This window comes from Armigeres subalbatus, unplaced genomic scaffold, assembly GCF_024139115.2.
Source record: "Armigeres subalbatus isolate Guangzhou_Male unplaced genomic scaffold, GZ_Asu_2 Contig857, whole genome shotgun sequence".
Classification (NCBI taxonomy): Eukaryota; Metazoa; Arthropoda; class Insecta; order Diptera; family Culicidae; genus Armigeres; species Armigeres subalbatus.
In genome coordinates this window covers 1503090-1523813 of record NW_026943653.1, presented here as the reverse complement: position 1 = coordinate 1523813, position 20724 = coordinate 1503090, and the positions used below count along the sequence as shown (strand labels likewise).

Sequence of the window (20724 nt, the reverse complement as noted above, 5' to 3'; positions counted from 1 at the left end):
ATTCCCTCCATTTTTTCAGAAAAATATGAACATGTCAATTGCATCAACAGATATTTCACTGATGGTTCTCGCATTAACGGATCCACTGGCTTCGGTGTTTTCAATGTAACTTCAACCACCTTCCGAAAACTTCAAGAACCGTGTTCGGTTTATGTTGCTGAGCTGGCAGCAATTAACTTCGCTCTGGGGATAATTTCAAATCAGCCCGTAGACCATTATTTCATCTTCTCGGATAGTCTTAGTTCTATCGAGACACTCCGGTCGATGAAACCTGTTAAGCACGCATCTTACTTTCTTACAAACATAAGAGAGCAGATGCGTGTTTTGGTCGAAAGATCATTCAAGATTACCTTTGTTTGGGTCCCTTCTCACTGCTCAATCTACGGCAATGAGAAGGCAGACTCGCTGGCAAAGGTGGGCGCACAGGAAGGTGAGGTTTATGATAGACAATTCTCGAGCAACGAGTTTTTTCCATTAGTCCGTCAGAGTACTCTTCAAAGTTGGCAAAGAAATTGGACACACAACGAACTTGGACGGTGGCTATTTTCTATAGTTCCAAAAGTTTCTGGGCGAGCGTGGTTCAGAGGTGAGGACTTAAGTCGAGGCTTCATTCGCGTGATGTCGAGACTTATGTCCAATCACTATTCACTAAACGCACATCTGTACAGAATAAACCTTGTCGATAGCAACTTATGTAGATGCGGAGCCGGTTATGATGACATCGATCACGTAGTTTGGTCCTGCTCGGAAAACGATGCCTCCAGAGAGCAATTATTGGATACCCTAGTGGCCCGAGGTAAACAACCCTTCAGGGAAGTTCGAGATGTTTTGGGAGATCGTGATGTGGTCTATATGCAGGCCATTTATAGTTTTCTTTGTGCTTCTGATATCAAAATCTAATAGTTTATTTTTTTTTTCTTCAAAGTTTTTTTGTGTTGAGTCTCTGCTTTCTGTTCCGTAGAGCACCATAGCTCTTGCCATCCGGAAGATGCTCCCAGTCGAACCGTTCCTCGAGCACGACGACACGCCACATCGTCCCTGACGCCAAATACCCGGATGAGAAGCTGAAATTCCCTGATCCCAAATCCTTAGCCCCGTCCATCCTTAAACATTGTAAACTAACCTCGAGTCACCACGAGTACGCTGGCTTCTACCCATCTCTTACTAACTGAAAAATTAAATGATATTGATTGTATATATCATAAAGAACCATGGCTCCGTAAAGTGTTATACACGCCTGAGCCTACCAAATAAACGAACTTGGAAAAAAAAAAAACGTAATACATGATGTTTTGTCATCATCATCATGTTTTTATCAAACCAAATAGACATCTCTACCTTTTTCTTACCTTTTTTAAAGTGTCATAGATTAGGGAGGGATTTAATTGAAAAAGTGAGTTCCAATGCGTATTTATACAGTAAATTAGATTTATTTTGAGCAGTACTGAGATTTTTTATTTTCACGGAGAGAAGTCACGTGATATCTACATTTAACCCTTTTTCGCTCTCATAGAAAACATAAACAATGAGAGGAATTTCGCTAAATTTTCATGGATTTTTATTCAATGAAAGCGCATCAAATTATTCTAAGCAAGCTGTCTCTGCTTCAATAATGTAATTATCATTACATCTAAATCGAAAATCGGGAACAATATAATCATTTTATTGACCAATCACCGTTGTTTGCACAGATCTATACAGCTCTTTAGAAATTGATATTTCAAAACAAAGCAACATTCCGATCATGAGTGCTTGTATTGTGACAGATGACCGGGAGTATCAGATGGAAAAATGAGAGTTAGCCCTCAGTTTTGTGATGTATTTCGTAGCTGCAGCCGGAGATGACTGAATCATTCAGCCGTCGTTTAATAACTTGGCAAAAGTAAATTTGTGATAAGTGAAAAGGAGAAGTACATTCGCGAATTGTGACTGTTACAAAGCCAATTATTAAAGCAACGCAAATAACACGAGAAGCCTCTGTTTCAAGAACTGCTGTAAATTAATTTATAGTGTTTAATTTAAAATAACAAATCGTTCTCCTGAGATAATATTTGTGTTAGAGTAAATAATCTTTCTCGAGAGATAACCCTTGATTGAGCTACCTAACAATAATTTTTCAAGGAGATTCCCTGATCGGATAGAAAAACATACCCCGAAAGGGAGTCTTAGATAGAATTGATTTGACAACGATAGATTGTGTAACTTATAAAAGTATTCCTAATTAGATTTTCGAAAAAAAAAGTTTTTTTTTTAACTACACGCAGAAGTAACCCTTTGCAGCACACATATTCTACATAGGCTACTGCAACTTATATGTGACCAGATTCAGTCACAATCAAGCTTATGTGCTGTTTGAAATTAAAATCTTAAAATCGTATAGGTACTGTATTTTGGCAACGAGTGGTTCAAATATTTTCCAAAAAAGTGTTGGTTAATCGTGTCATAATAATAAAAATTGTGAATTTAATATGAAAGCTAAAATAGTGTGATTGTTATCCGTTATTCTAATGTGCAAAATAAGAAAACTCCAAAAAACAAAAACGACACAAATTAAACCAAAATTGTCCGCTTTGCGAAAGTATGTATGTTATTAATAAAGGAACAAATATCCTATTTTCTCATGAAGAATGTGGACATAATGTTTAATAACTTTTATATATGGACAATCACAAAAAAATGTGGAACGCTTCACGATTTTGCGTGTCATCCTTGCGCAGGGGCCATGCTAATCTTCTCTGTATCGTTCCAATTTTAGTATATGTCTTGCCGAAGCAAAGACAATATATTGGGTCCGTACTCACTGTTATATACCCTCCTGCAAAAGAAATAATTCTAGTGATGGACGACGGGAATACTGGAAGAAGGACTTTATTTGCTTGGAACGAAATAATAAAGAAGGTTAGAAAAAAGGGTGTTTATTTCCTACCTACAGGGAAGCGGCACGTTTCAGCTGATCGGGGTAACACAAACAGGAAGGAAATAAAAATAGATTTATTTAATTTGTCTTTCAATTTTTTGATTTGTGTATTCCTTCTATTTACGAGCTGATCAATTTTCGAAGCATAGAGTCCATTCACACTAAACTCATAAAACGGATTTTAGAGAATTTTACTAAATTCTAAACAGCACAATTTTTGGGTAACTATTCCATAGATTTTCCGTGAACTTCAAAATAATTTATCGAACAGTCCTGCTGTTGAGAAATCTGCGGAATTTTACAGAAATTTGCCGAATTACGATCAGCAATTTTTTTGTAAATTTCCAAGCAAATCCCTGAAAAACAAATCAAAATTTATGAAAGTCAAAAAAAAATGTTTTACGAAAATGGCCAGGTTCAATAACACATAAAATCTATCAATAATTTAAATAAACGAATGGAACGAAAGGCTTCCTGGGATCGTTCGCAAGTTACGTAACGCTGTAGGGAGAGGAAGGGGGTCAGACAAAGCGTTACTTACGGTTAAACTTCCATACAAAAATGATACGATGGGTAGAGAGGAAGTCTAAAAGTGGCAAACTTTGCGTTACGTGATTTGTGAACGGCTCCTCTGCTAGATGTTATTTAAAAACCCTTAATGATGCCTTCCCCCATTTGAAGTCATCTTTTCCTTAATAAAACATTTTCCGACGTAGGGTGCCCATACAAATTGAACCGTTTAAAAATTCATCACTTCCGATTAAATTTCAACCACCTGAAGTACGACGAACACTTGAACCCAGACATTCAGTCTGGAGCCCTTCACCAAACAACGTAGCGCCTAGTACACAATCAAGGGGGGTTGAATCGAGCCCACCTGTTATCCTCGTTCGTTGTGGTCGTGTCGTGTCGTTCGTGGTGGTCATGGACAGCTTCAGCGATTTTACCGCACAGGAAATGCAGTACCTCTATGATGATGACATTGTCGGGGAATAGCAAAGTAAAAATAATAAGGGAAAATGAGGGAAGCATGACCCGACGGGGCATGGAGAAGAATAAATTTTTAATAATTTTGTAGAGCGAACATGCAGTACATATAGATTATTGGGAGAATGACAATCGTGCTGTATTATCGCGTACTTCCTTTTGGTAGACATCCAAAATACGTCGAATTTTTTTTTTTCAAAATCCTTGAGTATAAATTGAACATATCAAATTGCACAAATGATGTTATGAAGCATTCCACGTGTGAATATGATAACCATTTTTTGCATATGTTAATTGGAATAAAAAAAAACAAAGAAATACGAGAAAGGCAAAAAGATGAAAGGATAGAGGTCACAATCAACGTAATCTTCTTCTGATTTGAATTTAAGATAAGTTCAGTAAGTTTATCCGACGTATTGTGAAATATTTAAATAAGGTTAAAAAAAATCTGTAATGATTTTGCCATGCTTACCAAAATATTAAAATTTTTTCTGGCATCATTTTTTAAACCCTTACTCCTTCAAGATTTATTATGCTTTGCAATACCTGAAAATAAAGAGAAAAAAAAACATTAATTAAAATAGACATATTCAGATGTATTATTTTTTAACAATTTTTTCTATAACTCGCTTATTTATTAATTAGAATATAGTTTTTGTGCATAATTTGCACCATCCTGTTGTATTTTTTGTAGAAAAAAATGTGGAACGCTTCACGATTTTGCGTGTCATCCTTGCGCAGGGGCCATGCTAATCTTCTCTGTATCGTTCCAATTTTAGTATATGTCTTGCCGAAGCAAAGACAAGTTTTGGCGAAGCAAAATCATTTATATATCAACGTACGGTCGATTGGTTTCAAGCGATTTACATCAATTCAGTTTACTGCTCAAATTTTACAAACAGGTAGCGGCCGGCCAATTATTCCATCAACCATTTAGATACATTTCCATGTTTTCCAATTAGCAAATATTCAAATTGGAATTATGCCAGGAAGCTGGATGTTTCTCGTTTGCAACTGAAGTTTTTCATGTTTCCAGACATCCCTCCGACTTACGTACGCCGCACCGGAGCCGGCAGAGAAGAATGGTCTAAAATGCATCCGTGCGGGAAAATCATTCAACAACTAGTAGGGGAAATGTTCCGATCTCCATCTCACTGTACATATATCCATCTCATCGCTAAACAAAGAAATACGGCACCAAATTCGTCGCTTCAACATGCGTGCTCACTGCTGAAAAATCACAAAAATAATAAACAAACCAAATTCTTTACCATTGCTTTGCTTTTGATGGGATGGAAATAGGAGCTATGAGATGAAGTGGCGAACCGTTCCCCTATTTTGTTAAATTCTCTATCTATTTCTTATTCAAAAGTGTCCTTTCGTATCTACCCAAAGCAAATAAAGTAAAAAATGTATATAAAAATCAAAATAGTTCATTACATACTTGATTTTATTTTGAGACGACAAAACGCTCAAAAGCTACATTTGAAGCTATCTTCCCCAAAATAGAGAAACGACGCGACTAAATATGCGTTGTGGTTATGAACAAATCAAATTTGTCTGGAAGTTTCAATTAGAGTCATTACCATATAAACGTTGTTTTCGATTTAGCTAGCCTTTAACTTTTTCTTTTTGACATCACCATAATCCCACACAACATGTAAAACGATAATCGTTCTTCAACGCGTCGCAAATGCTAATGGAAGTAAATTGGGAAATGATTGTTCTTTATTGTCAGCGTAGTCGCGCAATCGTTGACATCATCCTAATTGACTTCTCAAAAAGGCATTAGCCCCCAGTCAACGGACTATGTAGCCATTATAGGATGTGAACAAATCTTCTGAGGAACAAATTTTATGACTCGATGTTACCTGATGTATGTTATGGCTAAGCATATCAATAAGCAGGTAATTTTCTTGAGGTAAGCTACATTCTATTTGTACCCTTCATTATGTCCATCACTAGAATTGTTTTTCTTGCAGGGGGATATATAAGAGTGAATAGGACAGCAATGAAGTGTCTTTGCTTCGGCAAGACATATACTAAAATTGGAACGATACAGAGAAGATTAGCATGGCCCCTGCGCAAGGATGACACGCAAAATCGTGAAGCGTTCCACATTTTTTTATAAGTTCTTATAAATTTAGTCTTAAATTCATTAAGTCTTAAATTTAAAGAATTCATGAATATAAAAAAAATTGATGGATGTATGAATCCACAAATATCAGATTTTTTATGAGTATCGAAATGTAAACAAATGGATGCAAACAAATGTAAATTAAAGTAAATATGCAGTGGGATCTATTTGCCCAAAGTGCTCTTTCGACATTTCGAATTTGTTTTTTTGATTACATTTAAAAACATCATAGCCGCTGAGAGATTAATCTGGGTTATTTGTTTGTAATTAATTTTGATTTTGTTCTTAAAAACTCAATAGTTTCAATGAAAATCTACAATACACAATTCCATAACAAAATCACATACATATGTATAATGTACATGTAAGTGTAACAAGCTTTGATACCGTATACCGTGTTCAGATTCGCACTTCATCGCATCGATCACATCGAACCGGTTCGGACAATACAGCGTAAGGTAAATCACCCCTCACATTCTTATCCGAAAGACCTTCCGTTTTCCATCATCGTACGGTCTCATGCCGCGCGCTGATAACGGTTTCATGTATAGTAAATATTTAGGTTCGCCGTTACAACTAATACGCGCTGAGCAGAACATCGAACGCAATCAAGGGCACACTTCCGCTGCACAATTTTATTCAAACGTCGTTGTCGTCGTCGCCATCGCAGTGCAGAGAAAGTTCCCGCGCGGTGGCCGAACCGTCTACGTATGGATCGCACCGGCGCGGCATTGGCTTGTCGTCGGGACCGAGCGTAAACAACTGACGCGTGTGTGCAGTGCATGTCGGATGACACCTTCATCTTTCCGCTCTGGAGTTTGTTTGTGTACCGACAGGTGTACCGTTCAGGTTTAAATACTGAGTAGCGAATAGTTTTTTTTAGATTGTTTTATATTTGATTGAAACACTAAAAAACAGACTAACAATTGCATTTGTCAAGATGGCTATTCCTAAACAACTTATAGCTCGAATCTGAATGGTGGTACTAAACGCATAAAAATAAGGCATTTACACATTTGCAGTTTTCCTGTGCTTACAACCTGTAAACAACATTAACGACCCCGTACCGTGGCGACGACGCATATATTGAGTCCGCATTTTTCTTGCATCGCATGTAGGACCTACATTGTAGGCGCCCGTAGCGGACAACCGGACGGGAGCAAGAGAACTGGTTGACCTACTTCCGACCCGGAGCCCGGCCCGGGACGATCATCAGTAACGATTGTATTAATATGCTCGGCTCGATACCTTCCACACATATCGCTGTCGTCACTCACAGCCCAATGGCGTCATCGTCGTCGCGACCCAAACCGCTCCGCAGCCAGTGAGGAACTTGGGAGTGCGGAACGATAGAGGAGAAACTTGGCCATAAAACAGAATTGCACATTGCTGCAGTCAGTAAGTGGGAGAGCTCCTCCGGAAGAGCACTGGAGACGATCTGCCGGTTGCGCTGCTACGCCACGAAAGAAGGAAACACTAAACTCGTGACACTTTCCAGCTGCACGCCCATTTGTTGTTAGTTAAATAAATACACACACCAGAATTGGTGATTGTGTATATGGTACGAGTTTATGTTGTGTACTTCGTACATGATACTTGTGCTGCTGGGAAAATGTGACTGCAGTATCGTCGGGAAGGGAAAGTTACAACTTCCTCACACATCTGCAGTAAATGTTTGAAATGTTTACATCAGTAACAAAGTTTTGGGCACAAATTGTTGAACAGGCAAAATAAATGGATTCGATTTTTGCTTACCGTCTCTTGTCCAGTTGAATTAAAAATAATATTTCCAATAGTTTGCGTCAGAATAATTTCTTAATTTGGAATAAAGCATTTCAAAAGTATCGCAAAAAAGTGCCAAACAATCGTGTAGATCAGCGGTTCTCAACTTGGGGTACATGTACCCCTGTGGGTACTTTCGCTGGCCCTAGGGGGTAACCAGGACAAAAATACGTAATGGCGGGCGTATAACGATTCCAATCAAAACTCATTGATAAAGATTTGATGATTCGGGACCAATTTGTGATTTGGGCGTAACTTATTTTGGAAACAAACATTGCCATTTCTCCAAAACTAATTTACTTACCTGATAGAGGAAACCTCATTCTGTCGGATACATATCGGGGATTTTTGTGATTTTTTTATTTCAAAAATTTATATTGTACATAACAGATAAAGCGATCAATACCTAAATCCCAATTGAATCATGTCTTCCACAACCAGCACAATGTATGAAGGGCTGCGAAAACAAAAGATCAAACGAATAAAATGTCGAAAGAACAAATTTAAAAAATCTTTAATGCAATCTAAGATCTAAAGGTTCGGAATCTTTCGTTGGAGAGACATAAAGGTCTTTTTATCACTAAAGCTAGGTTGCTTCGTTGTAAGAGGATTAGAAGCACCCTTCTACGCTTCTCGGAAGCCTTCTTCCAAGCAGCTCAAAGGCCTCTTTTCAAGAGGCTCGGAAGCCTCTTTTCAAGAAACTTGGTATCCTCCTTTCAAAAGGCTTGGTAGCCTCCTTTCAAGAGGCTTGGAAGCCTCTTTTGAAGATCCTTTCAAGAGCCTCGGAAGCCTCATTTCAAGAGGCTCAAAGTCTCCTTTCAAGAAACTCAAAAGCCTCCTTCCAAGATCCTCGGAAGTCTCCTTTCCAGCGGTTAAGTTGCCTCCTTTCAAGAGGCTCGTAAGCAGGGTAGAAATATTTCACAGTCAATGCAGTGAAAAACATGGATCTCAGTATAATCTGCAGTCGCCTTCATCGCCGCCGTGGTGAGTGCGACTGGGTGCAGCCGAAATATCATTTCCAACACCGACTATCCAATTTCGCATTCAGCCACTCACAAGTCGCTCTGACCGGCTGCTCAGTTCGCGCCTTACCGTATGACTGTGAGTGGCCCATTTAAACGCGTGGTGATTTTTTTCAATTTGCTGGGTGAATGTGTACATTTTGCTGTGGTAAATTTCATCTTCGCGACGCAGTGGGTGATGTGAGTTCTGTTGTTTACTTTTCTGCTTCTCCGGGAATGTGAGGTTGATTTCATAGCAGGAAGAAAATAAAAAAATGATATAAAAAAACATCACCTTCATCCAGTGCTGCCGAATATTTACAACCCTGCTCGTAAGCCTTTTTTCAAGAGGCCTCGGAAGCCTGATTTCAAGAAGCTCAAAAGCCTTCTTTTCTAGAGGTTCAAAAGCCTCCTTTTCTAGAGGCTTAAAGGCCTCCTTTCAAGAGGCTCGGAAGCCTACTTTCGAGAGGCTAGGAAGCCTCTTTTCAAGAGGCTCAGAAGCCTCCTTCCAAGAAGGTTGGAAGCCTTCTTTCAAGAGGCTTGGAAGCTTGCTTTCAAGAATCTCAAAAGTCTTCTTTTCTAGAGGCTCAAAAGCCTCCTTTTCTAGAGGTTCGGATGCCTCCTTTCCAGTGGTTAGGTTGCCTCCTTTCAGGAAGCTCGTAAGCCTCCTTCAAGAGACTCAAAAGTCCATTCAAGAGGATTAAAAGCATCCTTTCAAGAGGATCAAAAGCCTCCTTCCAAGAGGCTCGGAAGCCTCTTTCCAAGAAGGTTGGAAGCCTTCTTTCAAGAGGCTCGGAAGCTTGCTTTCAAGTATATCAAAAGTCTTCTTTTCTAGAGGCTCAAAAGCCTCCTTTCAAGGCTCGGAAGCCTCCTTTGAAAATCCTTTCAAGAGGCTCGGAAGCCTTCTTTCGAGAGGCTGGGAAGCCTCTTTTCAAGAGACTCAAAAGTCCATTCATGAGGCTTAAAAGCATCCTTTCAAGAGGCTCAGGAGCCTCCTTTCAAGAGGATCGGAAGCCTTCTTTCCAGAGGATCGGAAGCCTGCTTTCAAGAAGCTCAAAAGCCTTCTTTTCTAGAGGCTCTAAAGCTATCTTTTCTAGAGGTTCGGAAGCCTCCTTTCAAGTGGTTAGGTTGCCTCCTTTCAAGAGGCTCGGAAGCCTCCTTTCAAGAAACTCAATTCTTCTCTCAAGAGGCTTGGATGCATACTTTCAAGAGGCTCAGAAGCGTCCTTTCAAGATGCATAGGATGCCTCCTTTTAAGTGGCTCAAAAACCGCCTTCAAGAGGCTCGGAAGCCTCTCTACAAGGGGCTCAGAAGACGTCGAGTCAACTACGAGACACTGAAGACGATTTTATTGTTGAGGTCGAAATACGTATCTGTCAAGATACAATTAAGTGGTGGAATTAAATGGGAATGTACAAACTCGTCTTATAACAAGTGAAGACATTCCACTAAAAAGCTCAAAATAATTTTCTTAACGCTTCAATTTTTTACGTAGAATCACATCGTTTTGCTCATTCGACGGAAAAAAGGGTTTGTTTTATTTAAATGATTATTCGCCAAAAAATAATTTTAGCTCCAAAAAGCGTATTTTATGTATATGCATGGGTTTAAGCAGAGAAAGGTAATTCAACCATGACGGTGTTAAACTTAATCTAGAATTTAAAAACAAATAAATAAAAGATTAAAAAAATGCCAACCATGAGTTGAATCATGGACGAATCTCCGACCATGAGTCTGGTAAGATTTGACTCGCGCTTGGTTTTGAATCGTGAATGATATTTGAGTTTTTGAGTTTTTCCGAACGTCGTAAAACGCATGCATTATCAAAACATAAATGCGTGACAAAAAGTCGACGTACACGATATTTTGTCTTAAAAATAAAGTGAAATGGGATCGCTGTTTACACAAGATTTAGACATTAAGGCTTTTAACCGCGGTTTTCGGGACTAAACATATAAAATATGAAATATAAAATATAAAAAATAAATTTAAAACCCAGATGAATCCACCTAACAGCGACGATACGTTTCTCATGCATCGTAAATTGTTTTGAAAAAATCACATAAGAAAGGCCATAAAAGCACTTTAGGGCAGCGGTTCTCAACCTATTTCTTGAGAGGTACCTTTTCGAACTTTTGCATTGATTGAGGTACCCCCTCTTGTAAGCAGGCTTCCAAGCAAAGATAAATTCCGAGCCCTTTGAAGGGAGACTACCGAGCTTGAACGAACCTTCTGAATCTCTTGAAAGTAAGCTCCCAGGCCTCTTGAAAGGAGGCTTCCAGGCCTCTTGAAAGGAGGCTTCCAGGCCTCTTGAAAGAAGGCTTCCAGGCCTCTTGAAAGGAGGCTTCCAGGCCTCTTGAAAGGAGGCTTCCAGGCCTCTTGAAAGGAGGCTTCCAGGCCTCTTGAAAGGAGGCTTCCAGGCCTCTTGAAAGGAGGCTTCATGGCCTCTTGAAAGGAGGCTTCCAGGCCTCTTGAAAGGAGGCTTCCAGGCCTCTTGAAAGGAGGCTTCCAGGCCTCTTGAAAGGAGGCTTCCAGGCCTCTTGAAAGGAGGCTTCCAGGCCTCTTGAAAGGAGGCTTCCAGGCCTCTTGAAAGGAGGCTTCCAGGCCTCTTGAAAGGAGGCTTCCAGGGCCTCTTGAAAGGAGGCTTCCAGGCCTCTTGAAAGGAGGCTTCCAGGCCTCTTGAAAGGAGGCTTCCAGGCCTCTTGAAGGAGGCTTCCAGGCCCTCTTGAAAGGAGGCTTCCAGCCCTCTTGAAAGGAGGCTTCCAGCCCTCTTGAAAGGAGGCTTCCAGGCCTCTTGAAAGGAGGCTTCAGGCCTCTTGAAAGGAGGCTTCCAGGCCTCTTGAAAGGAGGCTTCCAGGCCTCTTGAAAGGAGGCTTCCAGGCCTCTTGAAAGGAGGCTTCCAGGCCTCTTGAAAGGAGGCTTCCAGGCCTCTTGAAAGGAGGCTTCCAGGCCTCTTGAAAGGAGGCTTCCAGGCCTCTTGAAAGGAGGCTTCCAGGCCTCTTGAAGGAGGCTTCCAGGCCTCTTGAAAGGAGGCTTCCAGGCCTCTTGAAAGGAGGCTTCCAGGCCTCTTGAAAGGAGGCTTCCAGGCCTCTTGAAAGGAGGCTTCCAGGCCTCTTGAAAGGAGGCTTCCAGGCCTCTTGAAAGGAGGCTTCCAGGCCTCTTGAAAGGAGGCTTCCAGGCCTCTTGAAAGGAGGCTTCCAGGCCTCTTGAAAGGAGGCTTCCAGGCCTCTTGAAAGGAGGCTTCCAGGCCTCTTGAAAGGAGGCTTCCAGGCCTCTTGAAAGGAGGCTTCCAGGCCTCTTGAAAGGAGGCTTCCAGGCCTCTTGAAAGGAGGCTTCCAGGCCTCTTGAAAGGAGGCTTCCAGGCCTCTTGAAAGGAGGCTTCCAGGCCTCTTGAAAGGAGGCTTCCAGGCCTCTTGAAAGGAGGCTTCCAGGCCTCTTGAAAGGAGGCTTCCAGGCCTCTTGAAAGGAGGCTTCCAGGCCTCTTGAAAGGAGGCTTCCAGGCCTCTTGAAAGGAGGCTTCCAGGCCTCTTGAAAGGAGGCTTCCAGGCCTCTTGAAAGGAGGCTTCCAGGCCTCTTGAAAGGAGGCTTCCAGGCCTCTTGAAAGGAGGCTTCCAGGCCTCTTGAAAGGAGGCTTCCAGGCCTCTTGAAAGGAGGCTTCCAGGCCTCTTGAAAGGAGGCTTCCAGGCCTCTTGAAAGGAGGCTTCCAGGGCCTCTTGAAAGGAGGCTTCCAGGCCCTTTGAAGGGGGGTTCCCGGCCCCTTTAAAGGGGGGTTCCCGGGCCCTTGAAAGGAGGCTTCCAGGCCTCTTGAAAGGAGGCTTCCAGGGCCTCTTGAAAGGAGGCTTCCAGGCCTCTTGAAAGGAGGCTTCCAGGCCTCTTGAAAGGAGGCTTCCAGGCCTCTTGAAAGGAGGCTTCCAGGCCTCTTGAAAGGAGGCTTCCAGGCCTCTTGAAAGGAGGCTTCCAGGCCTCTTGAAAGGAGGCTTCCAGGGCCTCTTGAAAGGAGGCTTCCAGGCCTCTTGAAAGGAGGCTTCCAGGCCTCTTGAAAGGAGGCTTCCAGGCCTCTTGAAAGGAGGCTTCCAGGCCTCTTGAAAGGAGGCTTCCAGGCCTCTTGAAAGGAGGCTTCCAGGCCTCTTGAAAGGAGGCTTCCAGGCCTCTTGAAAGGAGGCTTCCAGGCCTCTTGAAAGGAGGCTTCCAGGGCTCTTGAAAGGAGGCTTCCAGGGCTCTTGAAAGGAGGCTTCCAGGGCTCTTGAAAGGAGGCTTCCAGGGCTCTTGAAAGGAGGCTTCCAGGGCTCTTGAAAGGAGGCTTCCAGGGCTCTTGAAAGGAGGCTTCCAGGCCTCTTGAAAGGAGGCTTCCAGGCCTCTTGAAAGGAGGCTTCCAGGCCTCTTGAAAGGAGGCTTCCAGGCCTCTTGAAAGGAGGCTTCCAGGCCTCTTGAAAGGAGGCTTCCAGGCCTCTTGAAAGGAGGCTTCCAGGCCTCTTGAAAGGAGGCTTCCAGGCCTCTTGAAAGGAGGCTTCCAGGCCTCTTGAAAGGAGGCTTCCAGGCCTCTTGAAAGGAGGCTTCCAGGCCTCTTGAAAGGAGGCTTCCAGGCCTCTTGAAAGGAGGCTTCCAGGCCTCTTGAAAGGAGGCTTCCAGGCCTCTTGAAAGGAGGCTTCCAGGCCTCTTGAAAGGAGGCTTCCAGGCCTCTTGAAAGGAGGCTTCCAGGCCTCTTGAAAGGAGGCTTCCAGGCCTCTTGAAAGGAGGCTTCCAGGCCTCCTGAAAGGGAGGCTTCCAGGCCTCTTGAAAGGAGGCTTCCAGGCCTCTTGAAAGGAGGCTTCCAGGCCTCTTGAAAGGAGGCTTCCAGGCCTCTTGAAAGGAGGCTTCCAGGCCTCTTGAAAGGAGGCTTCCAGGCCTCTTGAAAGGAGGCTTCCAGGCCTCTTGAAAGTAGGCTTCCAGGCCTCTTGAAAGGAGGCTTCCAGGCCTCTTGAAAGGAGGCTTTTAGGCCTCTTGAAAGGAGGCTTTTAGGCCTCTTGAAAGGAGGCTTCCAGGCCTCTTGAAAGGAGGCTTCCAGGCCTCTTGAAAGGAGGCTTCCAGGCCTCTTGAAAGGAGGCTTCCAGGCCTCTTGAAAGGAGGCTTCCAGGCCTCTTGAAAGGAGGCTTCCAGGCCTCTTGAAAGGAGGCTTCCAGGCCTCTTGAAAGGAGGCTTCCAGGCCTCTTGAAAGGAGGCTTCCAGGCCTCTTGAAAGGAGGCTTCCAGGCCTCTTGAAAGGAGGCTTCCAGGCCTCTTGAAAGGAGGCTTCCAGGCCTCTTGAAAGGAGGCTTCCAGGCCTCTTGAAAGGAGGCTTCCAGGCCTCTTGAAAGGAGGCTTCAGGGCCTCTTGAAAGGAGGCTTCACGGCCTCTTGAAAGGAGGCTTCCGGGCCTCTTGAAAGGAGGCGTCCAGGCCTCTTGAAAGGAGGCTTCCAGGCCTCTTGAAAGGAGGCTTCCAGGCCTCTTGAAAGGAGGCTTCCAGGCCTCTTGAAAGGAGGCTTCCAGGCCTCTTGAAAGGAGGCTTCCAGGCCTCTTGAAAGGAGGCTTCCAGGCCTCTTGAAAGGAGGCTTCCAGGCCTCTTGAAAGGAGGCTTCTAGGCCTCTTGAAAGGAGGCTTCCAGGCCTTTTGAAAAGAAGTTTCCAAGCTTCCGAACCTTTTAATAATGACGTTGCACTCCTCCTTTTAATGATGATGTTGCACGGCTCTCTGATATGCAGAGTAAGCTCAACGACCTTGCCGAGCGCTCTTCCTCGGCAGGTTTAGTCATCAACGTCAACAAAACCAAATCGTTGGATGTAAACACGGTGACTCCTTCCAGTTTCACAGTAGCCGGGCAACCAGTGGAGAATGTTGAAAGCTTCCAATATCTTGGTAGTCAAATGGCGTCAGACGGCGGTACCAAGATCGACATAGGCGCACGGATCAAGAAAGCAAGGGCTGCCTTTAAGAAATATCTGGAAAAACAGGCAGATAAGTGAACGCACCAAAATTCGAATTTTCAACTCCAACGTGAAATCTGTGCTGTTATACGCTAGCGAAACATGGTGTGTATCAGTGGAGAACACTCAACGGCTGCAGGTGTTCATGAACAGATGCCTGCGGTATATAATACGGGCCTGGTGGCTTCACAACTGGATCTCATTCAACGAGCTCCATCGTCGTTGTCATCAGAGGCCGATAGCAACAGAAATTCGGGATCGGAAGTGGGGCTGGGTCGGCCACACTCTACGTAGGGACGGAAACGAAATCTGTAAACAAGCATTAGACTGGAACCCAGCGGGACAACGCAGCAGAGGCAGACCCAGAGGCTCATGGCGGCGAAGCCTCAATAAAGAAATAAAAGAAGTCGACCGAAATCTAACCTGGCAACAGGTTAAAGCGATAGCCGGGCAACGCTCAGGATGGAGATCTTTCAAGTCGGCCCTTTGCACCACCGGAGGTGTTCAGGATCCATAATGAAAATGAACCTTTTAAAAAAAGGCTTCTGAATAACTTGAAAGGAGTCCTCCGAGCCTCTTCTAAGGAGACCCTCGAGCTGCTTGGTTGTGGAGGGCAGGATTCTATTGGATTTAGTAATCGCCATGCATATTATGTACAAAACAAAATTTTGAAATTAAAAAAAAACACAATCATCAAAACTATATCAATAAATTTTGATTGGAATTGTAATTCAGACATACAGACATCACTCGGTTCGTCGAGCGGAGTCGATCAGTATATAATACTATGGGTCCATAAAATATAAAAAATAAAAAATTAAATATAAAATAATAAAAAAGATAGTTGTGCGTTGCTTCCGTTTTGAGTGGTTTGCCCTTGAAAACGGGAACGAAAAACATACTTATGATCTAATTAGAACTTGAGAAAAACTGACAGTACACTGGAAAGCGAATACATGGAAAGACTGCTGAGCTGTATGTAGATCTGATTACTCTTACCCCTCTATTAGCATCTTAAGCTGAATATAAAATTCCTTATAGTTTGTAGGAAATATGATTTTGACTGCAAAGCCAGTGTGTCATCTTTCATGACTGTCGCAACAGCGCCAGTTTTATTGCCAAAGCACTTTAATCCAGATAGCATCCGACTCAATGATCAATTGTCAAAATAATTACAAACTAGAGATTGATAATTTTGATTATATGTATTGCAACCATTTCAACATGACTCGACTAATTTGAAAAGCATCACCCCAAATATTTATGACAAATTCAGTTATAACAAAATTGGTTCTAATGAATATTTTCGCTGGTAGGAGCCAAACTTCGGAAACAATCACCGGGAAAGTTATTGACGATTAGAACTTTTAATACCTAAGCGCATGGTTGCATAGAAAGGCAGAGCATGAGGCAATGAGAACTAATTGTAAGCATAATACTCATTTGTGCACTTCTCTGTGTGATCATTGTTATTAATTCTCACAATTGGACCAGACGAATGTTTACGCCTTTCAATCTCAAATGTGATGATCTCACATAAACAAAACTATATCCAGGGCGAAACGTAAACACCACATTTCGGAGTGTAACGTTTCCCAATAATAACACTTCGAAGACACCATTGGTCGATGAATAGTCCCTTTGCACTCGCTTTGAATCAAACCGCTTGCGCGTAGGTGCCGGACCATTTACCTAAATTACTTCTCAAAACGCCTTGACTTCCAATTTGAAAGATGGAACTACCGCGCCCCGAATCACACCGAAACCGACACACTACTTTCTTATGAATAATACCGCCCTGTTAGACTGTGTCAAAGTTGTTAGTGTTTTGAATAGCTGAAAGGTGGCGTCATCTTGCGGGGACCAATATCGGTTGGACCAGAATTATGAATGTGTTGATATTTTCGTATTCGTCGGCCGTATTTGTGACCTTTTTGACTTTACTGTTTATCTGCTTTACTGCCATCTACTACACTTGCTTGGATCGTTATGGTGCTCAATTGCTGACGGTCGTTCCGAATTCTCCGGAGGTATCATTTCGGAACGGAGGACTATTAAATGTGATCATCGCCATATGCAAGCCCATCGCAAACCTCGTATTGTGTCACTGCCAAAGTGTCATCATTCCCTCTTTCGTCCAACATCAAACCAATCAATTTCAATTTCCAGTAGAGAGTCAGGTTTAATTGAATTTCACCGATCGCTATCGTGATTTGAATTGAGGGCGGAGCGTAGAGGTGACCTACGTGTGTGACGATAAGCTCATTGGGCACTTTACGAGTCAATCAAATGACGTTCAAGAGCATAATTGAGCCTCGGTTCCCCACTCATTGCACTTAAACCGTTAACGAGTGTGGGTTATTCGCATGAAATCGAATGTCACCACGTTCGACCTCCGGTGGTGCGTATCGATGCGGTGAGCCATCGCAACCACTGCGAATCCATTCTACATAGAGTGCCGGTCGGGTTCCATTCTTTTGGTAAATTTGCAAAATGCTCTCCATCAGGCAAACCCATTATGTTGACCACTCTTGGCGGGGAAGGGGAGAGTAGAGTCAAGAGTGACGTGGTAAAAAAAAGCGACTCGACGACTATGACATGAATGCAATAATGTGAATCAACTGCAAACGCAAAGTGCCTCTGTGCGCTGGCGGACAACAATCGAAGCCCATTCGAGCGGGAAGTGGCACGTGTGAAAGGGTTTTGTTATAATGCCGAACAGACAACAGAGCGCACCAGGATTGGATTTTATTGAATCTACTTTTGATTTATGTAGAGCACTCGACTGAGGTTTTAGCGCACTGGTAATTGGATTTCAAGTTATTCGAATGAACTGGCTGGTTAAAACTACCGTGCAGCATCGAAGCGATGTATTTTATAAACGGCTTATGGGCTGTATCAATTACTGACTTCAAATTGAAGTTACAAGTGATAGTTTATTTGAATGATCCTGAGAGCACGTTAACAGTGATTTGTGGTACTAGTTTCAAAACGATGTTTTTTCGTCTATCTAACGAGGGTTGCCGAGTAGGAAGCACGGGGTCAGCTTTGAGCATCTCAAATGCGATCGATTTGTTTTATACAATGCTTTGGATGGGTGCTTCAATCTTCTGCAATGATGGAGCTTCGGAGTTGACGCGGGTAATGCGGCGCACCCTTGGCGGCTCATGCCGAGATGTTGATGGTTTGTCGGGCATCGAAATATGAAGAAGTTGTTCGAAGTGCTCGAACCAACGTTTCAGATGGGTCGGATCAGATGGGTCGGTGAGTAACTGACCTGTCGCATGGAAGACTTCCATCGGCATCCTCGAATTCATTCTTGCTCCACTCAGGCGTAGTGAGATATCGTAGAGGTGGCGAATATCGCTAGTTGTTGCAGCTTTCTCCCCTACGTCAGCCAGGGAGTGCACCCACGCTAGCTTGGCCCGTCTACACCAGCGTTTAACTTCCTGCTCTAGAGCAGAATACCGTTGACGGAACTCGTACTTGGCTGCTCTGGTTCTTGCCCGCTCTATAGCGGTCTTTGCTTCCCCACGCTCCTCGTTTTTCCGCCAGGTTGCATCCGTAATCCGGTCCTTCCGATGAGTGCGCAGCTCATCCAGGCTGTTATCGCTCGTTTCGATAAAGGCATTCTTGATGGCCGTCCACTGCTCTTCAACGCTACCAGCTTCCGGAACATCCGCTGCTCGAGTTCCAAGTTCTTCAATGAACGATCTCTTCACAGCTGGAGCTACTAGCCGGCGTGTGTTGAATCGCCGCCCGAGTCTCTCCTCCCGCCGCTGAATCCGAGCGATGCGTAATCGGATCTCGCCAATTAGAAGGTGACGGTCAGACGCGAGTCAGCGTGGTGTTCATTCCGGACATCAAGAAGGCTCTGTCTCCATTTCCGGCTGATGCAGATTTGGTCGATTTGATTTTCAGTTCGTCCATCACGAGAGACCCACGTGACTTTGTACACTGGTCGATGTGGAAAGAGCGATCTTCCAATCACCATGTCGTTATTACCACAGAATTCTGGCATCAGCTCACCGTTTTCACTCATTTCTTCAAGATCATGGCGTTCCATGACACGCTCATAGTCCGTGTTGTCGGAGCCGATCTTCGCATTGAAGTCACCCATGCAGATCTTGATGTCACCTTCAGAAGCTTTATCCACGATGGCATTCAATTCACTGTAGGAATTCTTCTTGTCCTGTACCATCGGTCGGCGCATAACATTGGATTATCGTGAGGTTCCTTACCCGTATGCTGAATCTGGCAATGATTATTCTCTTATTATTTAGTTCCCACTTGATAAGCGCCGCCTGTGTATGGGCGCAAAGCAGAAAACTAACTCCTCGATGCCAAGGAGCTTTGTTCCCTCGAATACCGGAATATAACAATGCCTGTCCCGAGGGTAGTTTGTGTTCCCCAAAGTTTGGCCAACGGACTTCACTCAGTCCCAGGCTTCATGCGCCGTGCCTCGCTGGCGAGTTGTGCCAGCTTACCTTGCTGAGCTAACGTTAATACATTCCATGTTCCAATTCGTGTCCATTGTTTCAGTTGTTGCAAAACCCCAGAAATCAATTAAAATATGCCTTGTTTGGGATGCAGCCGCAAAGGTGAAAGGCGTTTGTTCAATGAACTCGTAATGACGGAAGTGGAAGTTTTTGAGAGATAGCCACCAGAATGGTGGTTTCGAGATTCGGGAGTTCCTACCCAATATAAAAGATGTCCAACAAATGCTTTGTGTTCCGAATGAAATGTCTAATAACATGAATTTGGATTGAGATTGGTCAACAGTAGTAGGAATGTTCTGAGTACTGGTTCGAGAAGTGTTCATAATACAGTACCTTCTAGCTCTTATTATGAATTGGAAACAGTTTGCTTTACGAAACGTCAGATCCGTTTGCATAGTTTGAGGAACCTACTAGTTATTTTCGCTGCAAATTCAAACTCTAGTTGAAATACGCTTCTTATTTCAACCCATTAGACATGTAAAAATCTGGTAGTAAAAATGTAGCTGGAAGGTCACATGACAGAACGACTTGGTTTGCATTGGACTATCCATAAAGATATTTAAACTGTTCGTTGGCTAGACAAACATTTCTAATCATTTATTTATTTAGGCCGATACAAATATTTAAAAAAATATATATGTCTCTCCTCCCACGGGGTTCTTTTTTTTTTTTAAATTTGAAGGAGTAACAATAAAATTTCCGGAAAATTCTGAAGATTTGTAAAAAAAAATTATTTGAAGGAGCAACAATAAAATTTACGGAAAAATCTGAAGATTTGCTTTCACGAATCCGAGGAGGAGTTTTTTGATTTTTTCCCTATTTTCTCCAACTTGCACAGTCAATTGCTTTAGATTTTTTACTGTTTTTGCACTTTAGTCTCACTATTGCTATATTCAGAAGAATTTAATTTCAATTCCTGAACAGTACTGCCATGTGTCTCCTTGTGAGCAAAGGCGTAAGATTGATTCTTCCGGAAGTTCCTCCATCGGGAAGTACTTTCAGGAGTTCCTCCGGAGTTTCCTCCAGGAATTCCACCCCGGAATTTTTCGACTAGTCATACATTCTTCTGGAAGTTCTTGCAGGAATTTCTCTGGAAGTTCCTTCAAGAGTTCCTCCTTATCCTCGAGGAATTCTTCGGAAGTTTCTTCACGAATTCCTTAGAAAGTTTTTACAGGATTTCCTCCCGACGTCCCTCCAGGAATTCATCCGAAAGTTCGTACAAGAATTTAACCGGAAGTTCCTCCATGAATTCTTCTAGAATTGTCTTCAAGAACTCCTCAAGAAGTTCCTCCAGAAGTTCATCTCAGTATTTTTCCAGAAGTTAAATTAAACATTTATCTAGAGGTTCTTCTAGAGATTCCTTAAAAGGTCCATCCAGGAATTCATCTTAAAATTTCACCAATTCATCTAGAATCGAAGTTACATAAACTCGAGGAAATCTCACGTGCACTCCTCAAGAACCTC

General features: G+C 43.0%; 1 protein-coding gene and 3 non-coding genes across 21 annotated transcripts in view; 1 reads left to right on the top strand and 3 right to left on the bottom strand.

The window, feature by feature from the left end:
* The window catches only part of LOC134204742 (protein 4.1 homolog), a 131126-nt gene that overhangs the window by 91461 nt on the left and 18941 nt on the right, over window positions 1-20724 (bottom strand). The gene's annotated exons all lie outside the window — the stretch shown is intronic.
* On the bottom strand, window positions 2673-2779 carry LOC134204755 (U6 spliceosomal RNA). The gene has a single exon (XR_009977960.1). It is a non-coding gene; the product is annotated as a U6 spliceosomal RNA (small nuclear RNA).
* LOC134204754 (U6 spliceosomal RNA) lies at window positions 4601-4707 on the bottom strand. Its single transcript, XR_009977959.1, has one exon. It is a non-coding gene; the product is annotated as a U6 spliceosomal RNA (small nuclear RNA).
* Window positions 5923-6029, top strand: LOC134204753 (U6 spliceosomal RNA). The gene has a single exon (XR_009977958.1). It is a non-coding gene; the product is annotated as a U6 spliceosomal RNA (small nuclear RNA).